The 16,351-nt window shown below is 41.5% G+C and overlaps 1 protein-coding gene and 7 non-coding genes across 8 annotated transcripts in view; all 8 read left to right on the top strand.

Moving 5' to 3' along the window:
- Positions 1 to 16,351, top strand: part of LOC118240440 — a gene marked incomplete at its 3' end in the record, with an annotated part of 77,610 nt that overhangs the window by 26,273 nt on the left and 34,986 nt on the right. The window lies entirely within an intron of this gene.
- Positions 1,669 to 1,750, top strand: trnas-aga. Its single transcript has one exon. It is a non-coding gene; the product is annotated as a tRNA-Ser (tRNA).
- trnas-aga lies at positions 3,963 to 4,044 on the top strand. The gene has a single exon. It is a non-coding gene; the product is annotated as a tRNA-Ser (tRNA).
- Positions 6,256 to 6,337, top strand: trnas-aga. Its single transcript has one exon. It is a non-coding gene; the product is annotated as a tRNA-Ser (tRNA).
- Positions 8,549 to 8,630, top strand: trnas-aga. Its single transcript has one exon. It is a non-coding gene; the product is annotated as a tRNA-Ser (tRNA).
- On the top strand, positions 10,843 to 10,924 carry trnas-aga. Its single transcript has one exon. It is a non-coding gene; the product is annotated as a tRNA-Ser (tRNA).
- On the top strand, positions 13,137 to 13,218 carry trnas-aga. The gene has a single exon. It is a non-coding gene; the product is annotated as a tRNA-Ser (tRNA).
- Positions 15,431 to 15,512, top strand: trnas-aga. Its single transcript has one exon. It is a non-coding gene; the product is annotated as a tRNA-Ser (tRNA).

Here is a 16,351-nt window from a genome sequence, read left to right as displayed (position 1 = left end):
AAAAACAAACATGACCACGAGGCTTTTGCATCAATGATTTCACTTAGCCACATGAAATTCAATGGCTTTAATCTAGGCCTTAGACAGAGGGAAGTCACCGACTTTTAAAGCGCTAGCTTTAAAGTTGTTCCTAGGGCGACCCATTTATCTCTAGACATAGACATTGCTTTAAGGTGAGGGTTGCCATTGTAAATTCCTAAAAACCTAACAAGCCAATTTTGGACCCCGAGAGTTTATTTCTAAACCCAAGGTAACGCAAGTGTTAGAGTTAATGCACTCTTTCAATTATTTTAGAGTAAACTGTACAAAATGTATTCTCTGTGGGACACTGGATCACCAGGAAAGGACGTGGGCACCATTGCTTTGTCTGAAGCTGAACTTCACTTACCAAAATGAAACACAAACCTAAATGCTCTCACAGCAACCAGTGTTTCAAGGTCAAGGTGGGCTTTTGGGCCAGTTGAACATAGGAACTGTTGCACCCAAAGCTACTATCGCAAGCCTAGAATAACAAGCCTCTTAGTAGGCCAATCTAGTGCCATTTTTACTGGACATTCGTAAGAAGCAGAAGTCATTTATTTTGCTCATTTCATAAGGAGACAATGACGCATGGTGCAGTGCAACTGTGTATCAGAAGTAAAGATGAAAGGCTCATCAACCAATTGAACCTGGGACCACTCACACCCTAAGCAAAAATCAGACACCTAGACCAACGAGCCCACTTCAAGCAGCTACTTTTGTTAGTGTTTCGACTTTTGGCTCTTGTCCACATTCTGGTCGGTTGGTATTATTGATTTGTTACAATTTTCCTTTTATCAATTGAGAGTTCATTCAATGACTTTATTGGCAAGAGATCAGCATGCTGTTTAAAAAGGAGCTGTCCCAGAGAAAGGTCTCACTCATTTTGCAAAATATATACCATTTTCTTTTTTCCTTTTTTTTCCTGTTGAAATCGAAAGCTAATCAGACGCTGGTATATAAATTTCACAACATAGCGTGTTATGTAAATATAAGTAAATAGCATTGCTTATCCAAATTTTGCAATATTTCAAGAAACGGGTATTATTTCTCATCTTTGATTTAACACTAGAATCAATCCTAAACATGCTTGCAATGCAATGAATTTGTTTTATGAGAATGTTTCAGTTTTCAAAGACGATTCACCATCACACCGGCGCATCATTGAAGGCTAAGGAATAGGCTTTATGCAAGTTCAGAGGACTGTCATATAGAGTTTTATAGTGTTTTGAAATATATCCACTTGTGGGAACCACACACAGTAACTCTGTGCTAAAATTCTGACTATTCAAATAACATGATAGCCTTACCCTCACATAAGATTTTTCCAGAACATGTGCATTGATAAGAATTGTTGATAACTTTCTTTATTTGTAGCATGTTAGAGCCCTGTCAGTTTATGGACAACTCTGGCTCAAAGATGGTGCGCTTCGTTACATAAAAAGAGGGTGCATGGTCTCGTGGTCGCCGGCACATCAGCCGGTGTGTCAGAGTGGCCCAGGAGACAAAGGCTCTGCGTTTGGGTCTCAGCCATTTCTAGATGCATGGGTTTGAATCCCACTTCTGGGAAGCTTTTCTCACTCATCATTTGCTGCATTGCATCGGTGCTCTTCAGCGTGAGAGCTGTACAGCATCGCCTTGAGCCCTGTAGTAGTCATGGCCGAGAGGTTAAGGCGATGGACTAGAAATCCATTGGGGTTTCCCCGCGCAGGTTCGAGTCCTGCTGACTATGTGAGTGTGCTCTACTGCTCTGATCTGTAAGTCTGTGCACAAAACCTGCTTGGCTATTTGTGAGGGAATCCAAGCTGTCTTCTCATTGTGACCTTCCATGTGCTGAGCTGTCTGGCCTTACCATCAAAGGCATGATAATTTCTGGCTTTTTTTTATGCCTTTGGCTATGCTGTGTTTCCACTATAGCTGGCTTTCTTACTTCACCCAATTGTTACGAAAAGGTGTATCTGTAATAGGTACCGAAAGACAACCCATTTCTGGCCCTGTAGTTCTTCCACCCTACAGAGTCTAGTTGCAAGCCAAATATAACTTGACTGTTACATTATAGCCAGTCCTTCGATATCATCTTTACATAGCCTTTGAAAAGAACACTCCTAAGGCCTGCACACTAGTGCTTTGACCTATCGGCACCAAACTCGCTGGCCCTAATCTAAGCCTTGACCAGATGATACACAGAGATTTTCGTGGCGCTGCATCATCTGCCTCAACGTGTTTAGCCTGTGAAATGCACATTGGAAATGACAAGGCAAAATGCACCTTAAAAAAAAAAAAAACATGACCACGAGGCTTTTGCATCAATGATTTCACTTAGCCACATGAAATTCAATGGCTTTAATCTAGGCCTTAGACAGAGGGAAGTCACCGACTTTTAAAGCGCTAGCTTTAAAGTTGTTCCTAGGGCGACCCATTTATCTCTAGACATAGACATTGCTTTAAGGTGAGGGTTGCCATTGTAAATTCCTAAAAACCTAACAAGCCAATTTTGGACCCCGAGAGTTTATTTCTAAACCCAAGGTAACGCAAGTGTTAGAGTTAATGTACTCTTTCAATTATTTTAGAGTAAACTGTACAAAATGTATTCTCTGTGGGACACTGGATCACCAGGAAAGGACGTGGGCACCATTGCTTTGTCTGAAGCTGAACTTCACTTACCAAAATGAAACACAAACCTAAATGCTCTCACAGCAACCAGTGTTTCAAGGTCAAGGTGGGCTTTTGGGCCAGTTGAACATAGGAACTGTTGCACCCAAAGCTACTATCGCAAGCCTAGAATAACAAGCCTCTTAGTAGGCCAATCTAGTGCCATTTTTACTGGACATTCGTAAGAAGCAGAAGTCATTTATTTTGCTCATTTCATAAGGAGACAATGACGCATGGTGCAGTGCAACTGTGTATCAGAAGTAAAGATGAAAGGCTCATCAACCAATTGAACCTGGGACCACTCACACCCTAAGCAAAAATCAGACACCTAGACCAATGAGCCCACTTCAAGCAGCTACTTTTGTTAGTGTTTCGACTTTTGGCTCTTGTCCACATTCTGGTCGGTTGGTATTATTGATTTGTTACAATTTTCCTTTTATCAATTGAGAGTTCATTCAATGACTTTATTGGCAAGAGATCAGCATGCTGTTTAAAAAGGAGCTGTCCCAGAGAAAGGTCTCACTCATTTTGCAAAATATATACCATTTTCTTTTTTCCTTTTTTTTCCTGTTGAAATCGAAAGCTAATCAGACGCTGGTATATAAATTTCACAACATAGCGTGTTATGTAAATATAAGTAAATAGCATTGCTTATCCAAATTTTGCAATATTTCAAGAAACGGGTATTATTTCTCATCTTTGATTTAACACTAGAATCAATCCTAAACATGCTTGCAATGCAATGAATTTGTTTTATGAGAATGTTTCAGTTTTCAAAGACGATTCACCATCACACCGGCGCATCATTGAAGGCTAAGGAATAGGCTTTATGCAAGTTCAGAGGACTGTCATATAGAGTTTTATAGTGTTTTGAAATATATCCACTTGTGGGAACCACACACAGTAACTCTGTGCTAAAATTCTGACTATTCAAATAACATGATAGCCTTACCCTCACATAAGATTTTTCCAGAACATGTGCATTGATAAGAATTGTTGATAACTTTCTTTATTTGTAGCATGTTAGAGCCCTGTCAGTTTATGGACAACTCTGGCTCAAAGATGGTGCGCTTCGTTACATAAAAAGAGGGTGCATGGTCTCGTGGTCGCCGGCACATCAGCCGGTGTGTCAGAGTGGCCCAGGAGACAAAGGCTCTGCGTTTGGGTCTCAGCCTTTTCTAGATGCATGGGTTTGAATCCCACTTCTGGGAAGCTTTTCTCACTCATCATTTGCTGCATTGCATCGGTGCTTTTCAGCGTGAGAGCTGTACAGCATCGCCTTGAGCCCTGTAGTAGTCATGGCCGAGAGGTTAAGGCGATGGACTAGAAATCCATTGGGGTTTCCCCGCGCAGGTTCGAGTCCTGCTGACTACGTGAGTGTGCTCTACTGCTCTGATCTGTGAGTCTGTGCACAAAACCTGCTTGGCTATTTGTGAGGGAATCCAAGCTGTCTTCTCATTGTGACCTTCCATGTGCTGAGCTGTCTGGCCTTACCATCAAAGGCATGATAATTTCTGGCTTTTTTTTATGCCTTTGGCTATGCTGTGTTTCCACTATAGCTGGCTTTCTTACTTCACCCAATTGTTACGAAAAGGTGTATCTGTAATAGGTACTGAAAGACAACCCATTTCTGGCTCTGTAGTTCTTCCACCCTACAGAGTCTAGTTGCAAGCCAAATATAACTTGACTGTTACATTATAGCCAGTCCTTCGATATCATCTTTACATAGCCTTTGAAAAGAACACTCCTAAGGCCTGCACACTAGTGCTTTGACCTATTGGCACCAAACTCGCTGGCCCTAATCTAAGCCTTGACCAGATGATACACAGAGATTTTCGTGGCGCTGCATCATCTGCCTCAACGTGTTTAGCCTGTGAAATGCACATTGGAAATGACAAGGCAAAATGCACCTTAAAAAACAAACAAACATGACCACGAGGCTTTTGCATCAATGATTTCACTTAGCCACATGAAATTCAATGGCTTTAATCTAGGCCTTAGACAGAGGGAAGTCACCGACTTTTAAAGCGCTAGCTTTAAAGTTGTTCCTAGGGCGACCCATTTATCTCTAGACATAGACATTGCTTTAAGGTGAGGGTTGCCATTGTAAATTCCTAAAAACCTAACAAGCCAATTTTGGACCCGGAGAGTTTATTTCTAAACCCAAGGTAACGCAAGTGTTAGAGTTAATGCACTGTTTCAATTATTTTAGAGTAAACTGTACAAAATGTATTCTCTGTGGGACACTGGATCACCAGGAAAGGACGTGGGCACCATTGCTTTGTCTGAAGCTGAACTTCACTTACCAAAATGAAACACAAACCTAAATGCTCTCACAGCAACCAGTGTTTCAAGGTCAAGGTGGGCTTTTGGGCCAGTTGAACATAGGAACTGTTGCACCCAAAGCTACTATCGCAAGCCTAGAATAACAAGCCTCTTAGTAGGCCAATCTAGTGCCATTTTTACTGGACATTCGTAAGAAGCAGAAGTCATTTATTTTGCTCATTTCATAAGGAGACAATGACGCATGGTGCAGTGCAACTGTGTATCAGAAGTAAAGATGAAAGGCTCATCAACCAATTGAACCTGGGACCACTCACACCCTAAGCAAAAATCAGACACCTAGACCAATGAGCCCACTTCAAGCAGCTCTTTTGTTAGTGTTTCGACTTTTGGCTCTTGTCCACATTCTGGTCGGTTGGTATTATTGATTTGTTACAATTTTCCTTTTATCAATTGAGAGTTCATTCAATGACTTTATTGGCAAGAGATCAGCATGCTGTTTAAAAAGGAGCTGTCCCAGAGAAAGGTCTCACTCATTTTGCAAAATATATACCATTTTCTTTTTTCCTTTTTTTTCCTGTTGAAATCGAAAGCTAATCAGACGCTGGTATATAAATTTCACAACATAGCGTGTTATGTAAATATAAGTAAATAGCATTGCTTATCCAAATTTTGCAATATTTCAAGAAACGGGTATTATTTCTCATCTTTGATTTAACACTAGAATCAATCCTAAACATGCTTGCAATGCAATGAATTTGTTTTATGAGAATGTTTCAGTTTTCAAAGACGATTCACCATCACACCGGCGCATCATTGAAGGCTAAGGAATAGGCTTTATGCAAGTTCAGAGGACTGTCATATAGAGTTTTATAGTGTTTTGAAATATATCCACTTGTGGGAACCACACACAGTAACTCTGTGCTAAAATTCTGACTATTCAAATAACATGATAGCCTTACCCTCACATAAGATTTTTCCAGAACATGTGCATTGATAAGAATTGTTGATAACTTTCTTTATTTGTAGCATGTTAGAGCCCTGTCAGTTTATGGACAACTCTGGCTCAAAGATGGTGCGCTTCGTTACATAAAAAGAGGGTGCATGGTCTCGTGGTTGCCGGCACATCAGCCGGTGTGTCAGAGTGGCCCAGGAGACAAAGGCTCTGCGTTTGGGTCTCAGCCTTTTCTAGATGCATGGGTTTGAATCCCACTTCTGGGAAGCTTTTCTCACTCATCATTTGCTGCATTGCATCGGTGCTTTTCAGCGTGAGAGCTGTACAGCATCGCCTTGAGCCCTGTAGTAGTCATGGCCGAGAGGTTAAGGCGATGGACTAGAAATCCATTGGGGTTTCCCCGCGCAGGTTCGAGTCCTGCTGACTACGTGAGTGTGCTCTACTGCTCTGATCTGTGAGTCTGTGCACAAAACCTGCTTGGCTATTTGTGAGGGAATCCAAGCTGTCTTCTCATTGTGACCTTCCATGTGCTGAGCTGTCTGGCCTTACCATCAAAGGCATGATAATTTCTGGCTTTTTTTTATGCCTTTGGCTATGCTGTGTTTCCACTATAGCTGGCTTTCTTACTTCACCCAATTGTTACGAAAAGGTGTATCTGTAATAGGTACCGAAAGACAACCCATTTCTGGCCCTGTAGTTCTTCCATCCTACAGAGTCTAGTTGCAAGCCAAATATAACTTGACTGTTACATTATAGCCAGTCCTTCGATATCATCTTTACATAGCCTTTGAAAAGAACACTCCTAAGGCCTGCACACTAGTGCTTTGACCTATCGGCACCAAACTCGCTGGCCCTAATCTAAGCCTTGACCAGATGATACACAGAGATTTTCGTGGCGCTGCATCATCTGCCTCAACGTGTTTAGCCTGTGAAATGCACATTGGAAATGACAAGGCAAAATGCACCTTAAAAAACAAACAAACATGACCACGAGGCTTTTGCATCAATGATTTCACTTAGCCACATGAAATTCAATGGCTTTAATCTAGGCCTTAGACAGAGGGAAGTCACCGACTTTTAAAGCGCTAGCTTTAAAGTTGTTCCTAGGGCGACCCATTTATCTCTAGACATAGACATTGCTTTAAGGTGAGGGTTGCCATTGTAAATTCCTAAAAACCTAACAAGCCAATTTTGGACCCGGAGAGTTTATTTCTAAACCCAAGGTAACGCAAGTGTTAGAGTTAATGCACTGTTTCAATTATTTTAGAGTAAACTGTACAAAATGTATTCTCTGTGGGACACTGGATCACCAGGAAAGGACGTGGGCACCATTGCTTTGTCTGAAGCTGAACTTCACTTACCAAAATGAAACACAAACCTAAATGCTCTCACAGCAACCAGTGTTTCAAGGTCAAGGTGGGCTTTTGGGCCAGTTGAACATAGGAACTGTTGCACCCAAAGCTACTATCGCAAGCCTAGAATAACAAGCCTCTTAGTAGGCCAATCTAGTGCCATTTTTACTGGACATTCGTAAGAAGCAGAAGTCATTTATTTTGCTCATTTCATAAGGAGACAATGACGCATGGTGCAGTGCAACTGTGTATCAGAAGTAAAGATGAAAGGCTCATCAACCAATTGAACCTGGGACCACTCACACCCTAAGCAAAAATCAGACACCTAGACCAATGAGCCCACTTCAAGCAGCTCTTTTGTTAGTGTTTCGACTTTTGGCTCTTGTCCACATTCTGGTCGGTTGGTATTATTGATTTGTTACAATTTTCCTTTTATCAATTGAGAGTTCATTCAATGACTTTATTGGCAAGAGATCAGCATGCTGTTTAAAAAGGAGCTGTCCCAGAGAAAGGTCTCACTCATTTTGCAAAATATATACCATTTTCTTTTTTCCTTTTTTTTCCTGTTGAAATCGAAAGCTAATCAGACGCTGGTATATAAATTTCACAACATAGCGTGTTATGTAAATATAAGTAAATAGCATTGCTTATCCAAATTTTGCAATATTTCAAGAAACGGGTATTATTTCTCATCTTTGATTTAACACTAGAATCAATCCTAAACATGCTTGCAATGCAATGAATTTGTTTTATGAGAATGTTTCAGTTTTCAAAGACGATTCACCATCACACCGGCGCATCATTGAAGGCTAGGGAATAGGCTTTATGCAAGTTCAGAGGACTGTCATATAGAGTTTTATAGTGTTTTGAAATATATCCACTTGTGGGAACCACACACAGTAACTCTGTGCTAAAATTTTGACTATTCAAATAACATGATAGCCTTACCCTCACATAAGATTTTTCCAGAACATGTGCATTGATAAGAATTGTTGATAACTTTCTTTATTTGTAGCATGTTAGAGCCCTGTCAGTTTATGGACAACTCTGGCTCAAAGATGGTGCGCTTCGTTACATAAAAAGAGGGTGCATGGTCTCGTGGTCGCCGGCACATCAGCCGGTGTGTCAGAGTGGCCCAGGAGACAAAGGCTCTGCGTTTGGGTCTCAGCCTTTTCTAGATGCATGGGTTTGAATCCCACTTCTGGGAAGCTTTTCTCACTCATCATTTGCTGCATTGCATCGGTGCTTTTCAGCGTGAGAGCTGTACAGCATCGCCTTGAGCCCTGTAGTAGTCATGGCCGAGAGGTTAAGGCGATGGACTAGAAATCCATTGGGGTTTCCCCGCGCAGGTTCGAGTCCTGCTGACTACGTGAGTGTGCTCTACTGCTCTGATCTGTGAGTCTGTGCACAAAACCTGCTTGGCTATTTGTGAGGGAATCCAAGCTGTCTTCTCATTGTGACCTTCCATGTGCTGAGCTGTCTGGCCTTACCATCAAAGGCATGATAATTTCAGGCTTTTTTTTATGCCTTTGGCTATGCTGTGTTTCGACCATAGCTGGCTTTCTTACTTCACCCAATTGTTACGAAGAGGTGTATCTGTAATAGGTACCGAAAGACAACCCATTTCTGGCCCTGTAGTTCTTCCATCCTACAGAGTCTAGTTGCAAGCCAAATATAACTTGACTGTTATATTATAGCCAGTCCTTCGATATCATCTTTACATAGCCTTTGAAAAGAACACTCCTAAGGCCTGCACACTAGTGCTTTGACCTATCGACACCAAGCTTGCTGGCTCTAATCTAAGCCTTGACCAGATGATACACAGAGATTTTCGTGGCGCTGCATCATCTGCCTCAACGTGTTTAGCCTGTGAAATGCACATTGGAAATGACAAGGCAAAATGCACCTTAAAAAACAAACAAACATGACCACGAGGCTTTTGCATCAATGATTTCACTTAGCCACATGAAATTCAATGGCTTTAATCTAGGCCTTAGACAGAGGGAAGTCACCGACTTTTAAAGCGCTAGCTTTAATGTTGTTCCTAGGACGACCCATTTATCTCTAGACATAGACATTGCTTTAAGGTGAGGGTTGCCATTGTAAATTCCTAAAAACATAACAAGCCAATTTTGGACCCAGAGAGTTTATTTCTAAACCCAAGGTAACGCAAGTGTTAGAGTTAATGCACTCTTTCAATTATTTTAGAGTAAACTGTACAAAATGTATTCTCTGTGGGACACTGGATCACCAGGAAAGGACGTGGGCACCATTGCTTTGTCTGAAGCTGAACTTCACTTACCAAAATGAAACACAAACCTAAATGCTCTCACAGCAACCAGTGTTTCAAGGTCAAGGTGGGCTTTTGGGCCAGTTGAACATAGGAACTGTTGCACCCAAAGCTACTATCGCAAGCCTAGAATAACAAGCCTCTTAGTAGGCCAATCTAGTGCCATTTTTACTGGACATTCGTAAGAAGCAGAAGTCATTTATTTTGCTCATTTCATAAGGAGACAATGACGCATGGTGCAGTGCAACTGTGTATCAGAAGTAAAGATGAAAGGCTCATCAACCAATTGAACCTGGGACCACTCACACCCTAAGCAAAAATCAGACACCTAGACCAACGAGCCCACTTCAAGCAGCTACTTTTGTTAGTGTTTCGACTTTTGGCTCTTGTCCACATTCTGGTCGGTTGGTATTATTGATTTGTTACAATTTTCCTTTTATCAATTGAGAGTTCATTCAATGACTTTATTGGCAAGAGATCAGCATGCTGTTTAAAAAGGAGCTGTCCCAGAGAAAGGTCTCACTCATTTTGCAAAATATATACCATTTTCTTTTTTCCTTTTTTTTCCTGTTGAAATCGAAAGCTAATCAGACGCTGGTATATAAATTTCACAACATAGCGTGTTATGTAAATATAAGTAAATAGCATTGCTTATCCAAATTTTGCAATATTTCAAGAAACGGGTATTATTTCTCATCTTTGATTTAACACTAGAATCAATCCTAAACATGCTTGCAATGCAATGAATTTGTTTTATGAGAATGTTTCAGTTTTCAAAGACGATTCACCATCACACCGGCGCATCATTGAAGGCTAGGGAATAGGCTTTATGCAAGTTCAGAGGACTGTCATATAGAGTTTTATAGTGTTTTGAAATATATCCACTTGTGGGAACCACACACAGTAACTCTGTGCTAAAATTCTGACTATTCAAATAACATGATAGCCTTACCCTCACATAAGATTTTTCCAGAACATGTGCATTGATAAGAATTGTTGATAACTTTCTTTATTTGTAGCATGTTAGAGCCCTGTCAGTTTATGGACAACTCTGGCTCAAAGATGGTGCGCTTCGTTACATAAAAAGAGGGTGCATGGTCTCGTGGTCGCCGGCACATCAGCCGGTGTGTCAGAGTGGCCCAGGAGACAAAGGCTCTGCGTTTCGGTCTCAGCCTTTTCTAGATGCATGGGTTTGAATCCCACTTCTGGGAAGCTTTTCTCACTCATCATTTGCTGCATTGCATCGGTGCTCTTCAGCGTGAGAGCTGTACAGCATCGCCTTGAGGCCTGTAGTAGTCATGGCCGAGAGGTTAAGGCGATGGACTAGAAATCCATTGGGGTTTCCCCGCGCAGGTTCGAGTCCTGCTGACTACGTGAGTGTGCTCTACTGCTCTGATCTGTGAGTCTGTGCACAAAACCTGCTTGGCTATTTGTGAGGGAATCCAAGCTGCCTTCTCATTGTGACCTTCCATGTGCTGAGCTGTCTGGCCTTACCATCAAAGGCATGATAATTTCTGGCTTTTTTTTATGCCTTTGGCTATGCTGTGTTTCCACTATAGCTGGCTTTCTTACTTCACCCAATTGTTACGAAAAGGTGTATCTGTAATAGGTACTGAAAGACAACCCATTTCTGGCCCTGTAGTTCTTCCACCCTACAGAGTCTAGTTGCAAGCCAAATATAACTTGACTGTTACATTATAGCCAGTCCTTCGATATCATCTTTACATAGCCTTTGAAAAGAACACTCCTAAGGCCTGCACACTAGTGCTTTGACCTATCGGCACCAAACTCGCTGGCCCTAATCTAAGCCTTGACCAGATGATACACAGAGATTTTCGTGGCGCTGCATCATCTGCCTCAACGTGTTTAGCCTGTGAAATGCACATTGGAAATGACAAGGCAAAATGCACCTTAAAAAAAAAAAAAACATGACCACGAGGCTTTTGCATCAATGATTTCACTTAGCCACATGAAATTCAATGGCTTTAATCTAGGCCTTAGACAGAGGGAAGTCACCGACTTTTAAAGCGCTAGCTTTAAAGTTGTTCCTAGGGCGACCCATTTATCTCTAGACATAGACATTGCTTTAAGGTGAGGGTTGCCATTGTAAATTCCTAAAAACCTAACAAGCCAATTTTGGACCCCGAGAGTTTATTTCTAAACCCAAGGTAACGCAAGTGTTAGAGTTAATGCACTCTTTCAATTATTTTAGAGTAAACTGTACAAAATGTATTCTCTGTGGGACACTGGATCACCAGGAAAGGACGTGGGCACCATTGCTTTGTCTGAAGCTGAACTTCACTTACCAAAATGAAACACAAACCTAAATGCTCTCACAGCAACCAGTGTTTCAAGGTCAAGGTGGGTTTTTGGGCCAGTTGAACATAGGAACTGTTGCACCCAAAGCTACTATCGCAAGCCTAGAATAACAAGCCTCTTAGTAGGCCAATCTAGTGCCATTTTTACTGGACATTCGTAAGAAGCAGAAGTCATTTATTTTGCTCATTTCATAAGGAGACAATGACGCATGGTGCAGTGCAACTGTGTATCAGAAGTAAAGATGAAAGGCTCATCAACCAATTGAACCTGGGACCACTCACACCCTAAGCAAAAATCAGACACCTAGACCAACGAGCCCACTTCAAGCAGCTACTTTTGTTAGTGTTTCGACTTTTGGCTCTTGTCCACATTCTGGTCGGTTGGTATTATTGATTTGTTACAATTTTCCTTTTATCAATTGAGAGTTCATTCAATGACTTTATTGGCAAGAGATCAGCATGCTGTTTAAAAAGGAGCTGTCCCAGAGAAAGGTCTCACTCATTTTGCAAAATATATACCATTTTCTTTTTTCCTTTTTTTTCCTGTTGAAATCGAAAGCTAATCAGACGCTGGTATATAAATTTCACAACATAGCGTGTTATGTAAATATAAGTAAATAGCATTGCTTATCCAAATTTTGCAATATTTCAAGAAACGGGTATTATTTCTCATCTTTGATTTAACACTAGAATCAATCCTAAACATGCTTGCAATGCAATGAATTTGTTTTATGAGAATGTTTCAGTTTTCAAAGACGATTCACCATCACACCGGCGCATCATTGAAGGCTAAGGAATAGGCTTTATGCAAGTTCAGAGGACTGTCATATAGAGTTTTATAGTGTTTTGAAATATATCCACTTGTGGGAACCACACACAGTAACTCTGTGCTAAAATTCTGACTATTCAAATAACATGATAGCCTTACCCTCACATAAGATTTTTCCAGAACATGTGCATTGATAAGAATTGTTGATAACTTTCTTTATTTGTAGCATGTTAGAGCCCTGTCAGTTTATGGACAACTCTGGCTCAAAGATGGTGCGCGTCGTTACATAAAAAGAGGGTGCATGGTCTCGTGGTCGCCGGCACATCAGCCGGTGTGTCAGAGTGGCCCAGGAGACAAAGGCTTTGCGTTTGGGTCTCAGCCTTTTCTAGATGCATGGGTTTGAATCCCACTTCTGGGAAGCTTTTCTCACTCATCATTTGCTGCATTGCATCGGTGCTCTTCAGCGTGAGAGCTGTACAGCATCGCCTTGAACCCTGTAGTAGTCATGGCCGAGAGGTTAAGGCGATGGACTAGAAATCCATTGGGGTTTCCCCGCGCAGGTTCGAGTCCTGCTGACTACGTGAGTGTGCTCTACTGCTCTGATCTGTGAGTCTGTGCACAAAACCTGCTTGGCTATTTGTGAAGGAATCCAAGCTGTCTTCTCATTGTGACCTCCCATGTGCTGAGCTGTCTGGCCTTACCATCAAAGGCATGATAATTTCTGGCTTTTTTTTATGCCTTTGGCTATGCTGTGTTTCCACTATAGCTGGCTTTCTTACTTCACCCAATTGTTACGAAAAGGTGTATCTGTAATAGGTACCGAAAGACAACCCATTTCTGGCCCTGTAGTTCTTCCATCCTACAGAGTCTAGTTGCAAGCCAAATATAACTTGACTGTTACATTATAGCCAGTCCTTCGATATCATCTTTACATAGCCTTTGAAAAGAACACTCCTAAGGCCTGCACACTAGTGCTTTGACCTATCGGCACCAAACTCGCTGGCCCTAATCTAAGCCTTGACCAGATGATACACAGAGATTTTCGTGGCGCTGCATCATCTGCCTCAACGTGTTTAGCCTGTGAAATGCACATTGGAAATGACAAGGCAAAATGCACCTTAAAAAACAAACAAACATGACCACGAGGCTTTTGCATCAATGATTTCACTTAGCCACATGAAATTCAATGGCTTTAATCTAGGCCTTAGACAGAGGGAAGTCACCGACTTTTAAAGCGCTAGCTTTAAAGTTGTTCCTAGGGCGACCCATTTATCTCTAGACATAGACATTGCTTTAAGGTGAGGGTTGCCATTGTAAATTCCTAAAAACCTAACAAGCCAATTTTGGACCCCGAGAGTTTATTTCTAAACCCAAGGTAACGCAAGTGTTAGAGTTAATGCACTCTTTCAATTATTTTAGAGTAAACTGTACAAAATGTATTCTCTGTGGGACACTGGATCACCAGGAAAGGACGTGGGCACCATTGCTTTGTCTGAAGCTGAACTTCACTTACCAAAATGAAACACAAACCTAAATGCTCTCACAGCAACCAGTGTTTCAAGGTCAAGGTGGGCTTTTGGGCCAGTTGAACATAGGAACTGTTGCACCCAAAGCTACTATCGCAAGCCTAGAATAACAAGCCTCTTAGTAGGCCAATCTAGTGCCATTTTTACTGGACATTCGTAAGAAGCAGAAGTCATTTATTTTGCTCATTTCATAAGGAGACAATGACGCATGGTGCAGTGCAACTGTGTATCAGAAGTAAAGATGAAAGGCTCATCAACCAATTGAACCTGGGACCACTCACACCCTAAGCAAAAATCAGACACCTAGACCAACGAGCCCACTTCAAGCAGCTACTTTTGTTAGTGTTTCGACTTTTGGCTCTTGTCCACATTCTGGTCGGTTGGTATTATTGATTTGTTACAATTTTCCTTTTATCAATTGAGAGTTCATTCAATGACTTTATTGGCAAGAGATCAGCATGCTGTTTAAAAAGGAGCTGTCCCAGAGAAAGGTCTCACTCATTTTGCAAAATATATACCATTTTCTTTTTTCCTTTTTTTTCCTGTTGAAATCGAAAGCTAATCAGACGCTGGTATATAAATTTCACAACATAGCGTGTTATGTAAATATAAGTAAATAGCATTGCTTATCCAAATTTTGCAATATTTCAAGAAACGGGTATTATTTCTCATCTTTGATTTAACACTAGAATCAATCCTAAACATGCTTGCAATGCAATGAATTTGTTTTATGAGAATGTTTCAGTTTTCAAAGACGATTCACCATCACACCGGCGCATCATTGAAGGCTAAGGAATAGGCTTTATGCAAGTTCAGAGGACTGTCATATAGAGTTTTATAGTGTTTTGAAATATATCCACTTGTGGGAACCACACACAGTAACTCTGTGCTAAAATTCTGACTATTCAAATAACATGATAGCCTTACCCTCACATAAGATTTTTCCAGAACATGTGCATTGATAAGAATTGTTGATAACTTTCTTTATTTGTAGCATGTTAGAGCCCTGTCAGTTTATGGACAACTCTGGCTCAAAGATGGTGCGCGTCGTTACATAAAAAGAGGGTGCATGGTCTCGTGGTCGCCGGCACATCAGCCGGTGTGTCAGAGTGGCCCAGGAGACAAAGGCTTTGCGTTTGGGTCTCAGCCTTTTCTAGATGCATGGGTTTGAATCCCACTTCTGGGAAGCTTTTCTCACTCATCATTTGCTGCATTGCATCGGTGCTCTTCAGCGTGAGAGCTGTACAGCATCGCCTTGAGCCCTGTAGTAGTCATGGCCGAGAGGTTAAGGCGATGGACTAGAAATCCATTGGGGTTTCCCCGCGCAGGTTCGAGTCCTGCTGACTACGTGAGTGTGCTCTACTGCTCTGATCTGTGAGTCTGTGCACAAAACCTGCTTGGCTATTTGTGAAGGAATCCAAGCTGTCTTCTCATTGTGACCTCCCATGTGCTGAGCTGTCTGGCCTTACCATCAAAGGCATGATAATTTCTGGCTTTTTTTTATGCCTTTGGCTATGCTGTGTTTCCACTATAGCTGGCTTTCTTACTTCACCCAATTGTTACGAAAAGGTGTATCTGTAATAGGTACCGAAAGACAACCCATTTCTGGCCCTGTAGTTCTTCCACCCTACAGGGTCTAGTTGCAAGCCAAATATAACTTGACTGTTATATTATAGCCAGTCCTTCGATATCATCTTTACATAGCCTTTGAAAAGAACACTCCTAAGGCCTGCACACTAGTGCTTTGACCTATCGGCACCAAACTCGCTGGCCCTAATCTAAGCCTTGACCAGATGATACACAGAGATTTTCGTGGCGCTGCATCATCTGCCTCAACGTGTTTAGCCTGTGAAATGCACATTGGAAATGACAAGGCAAAATGCACCTTAAAAAACAAACAAACATGACCACGAGGCTTTTGCATCAATGATTTCACTTAGCCACATGAAATTCAATGGCTTTAATCTAGGCCTTAGACAGAGGGAAGTCACCGACTTTTAAAGCGCTAGCTTTAAAGTTGTTCCTAGGGCGACCCATTTATCTCTAGACATAGACATTGCTTTAAGGTGAGGGTTGCCATTGTAAATTCCTAAAAACCTAACAAGCCAATTTTGGACCCCGAGAGTTTATTTCTAAACCCAAGGTAACGCAAGTGTTAGAGTTAATGCACTCTTTCAATTATTTTAGA

The sequence above is a fragment of the Electrophorus electricus genome, chromosome 21, assembly GCF_013358815.1.
Source record: "Electrophorus electricus isolate fEleEle1 chromosome 21, fEleEle1.pri, whole genome shotgun sequence".
NCBI lineage: Eukaryota > Metazoa > Chordata > Actinopteri > Gymnotiformes > Gymnotidae > Electrophorus > Electrophorus electricus.
This window is presented reverse-complemented; position numbering and strand designations above follow the sequence as displayed.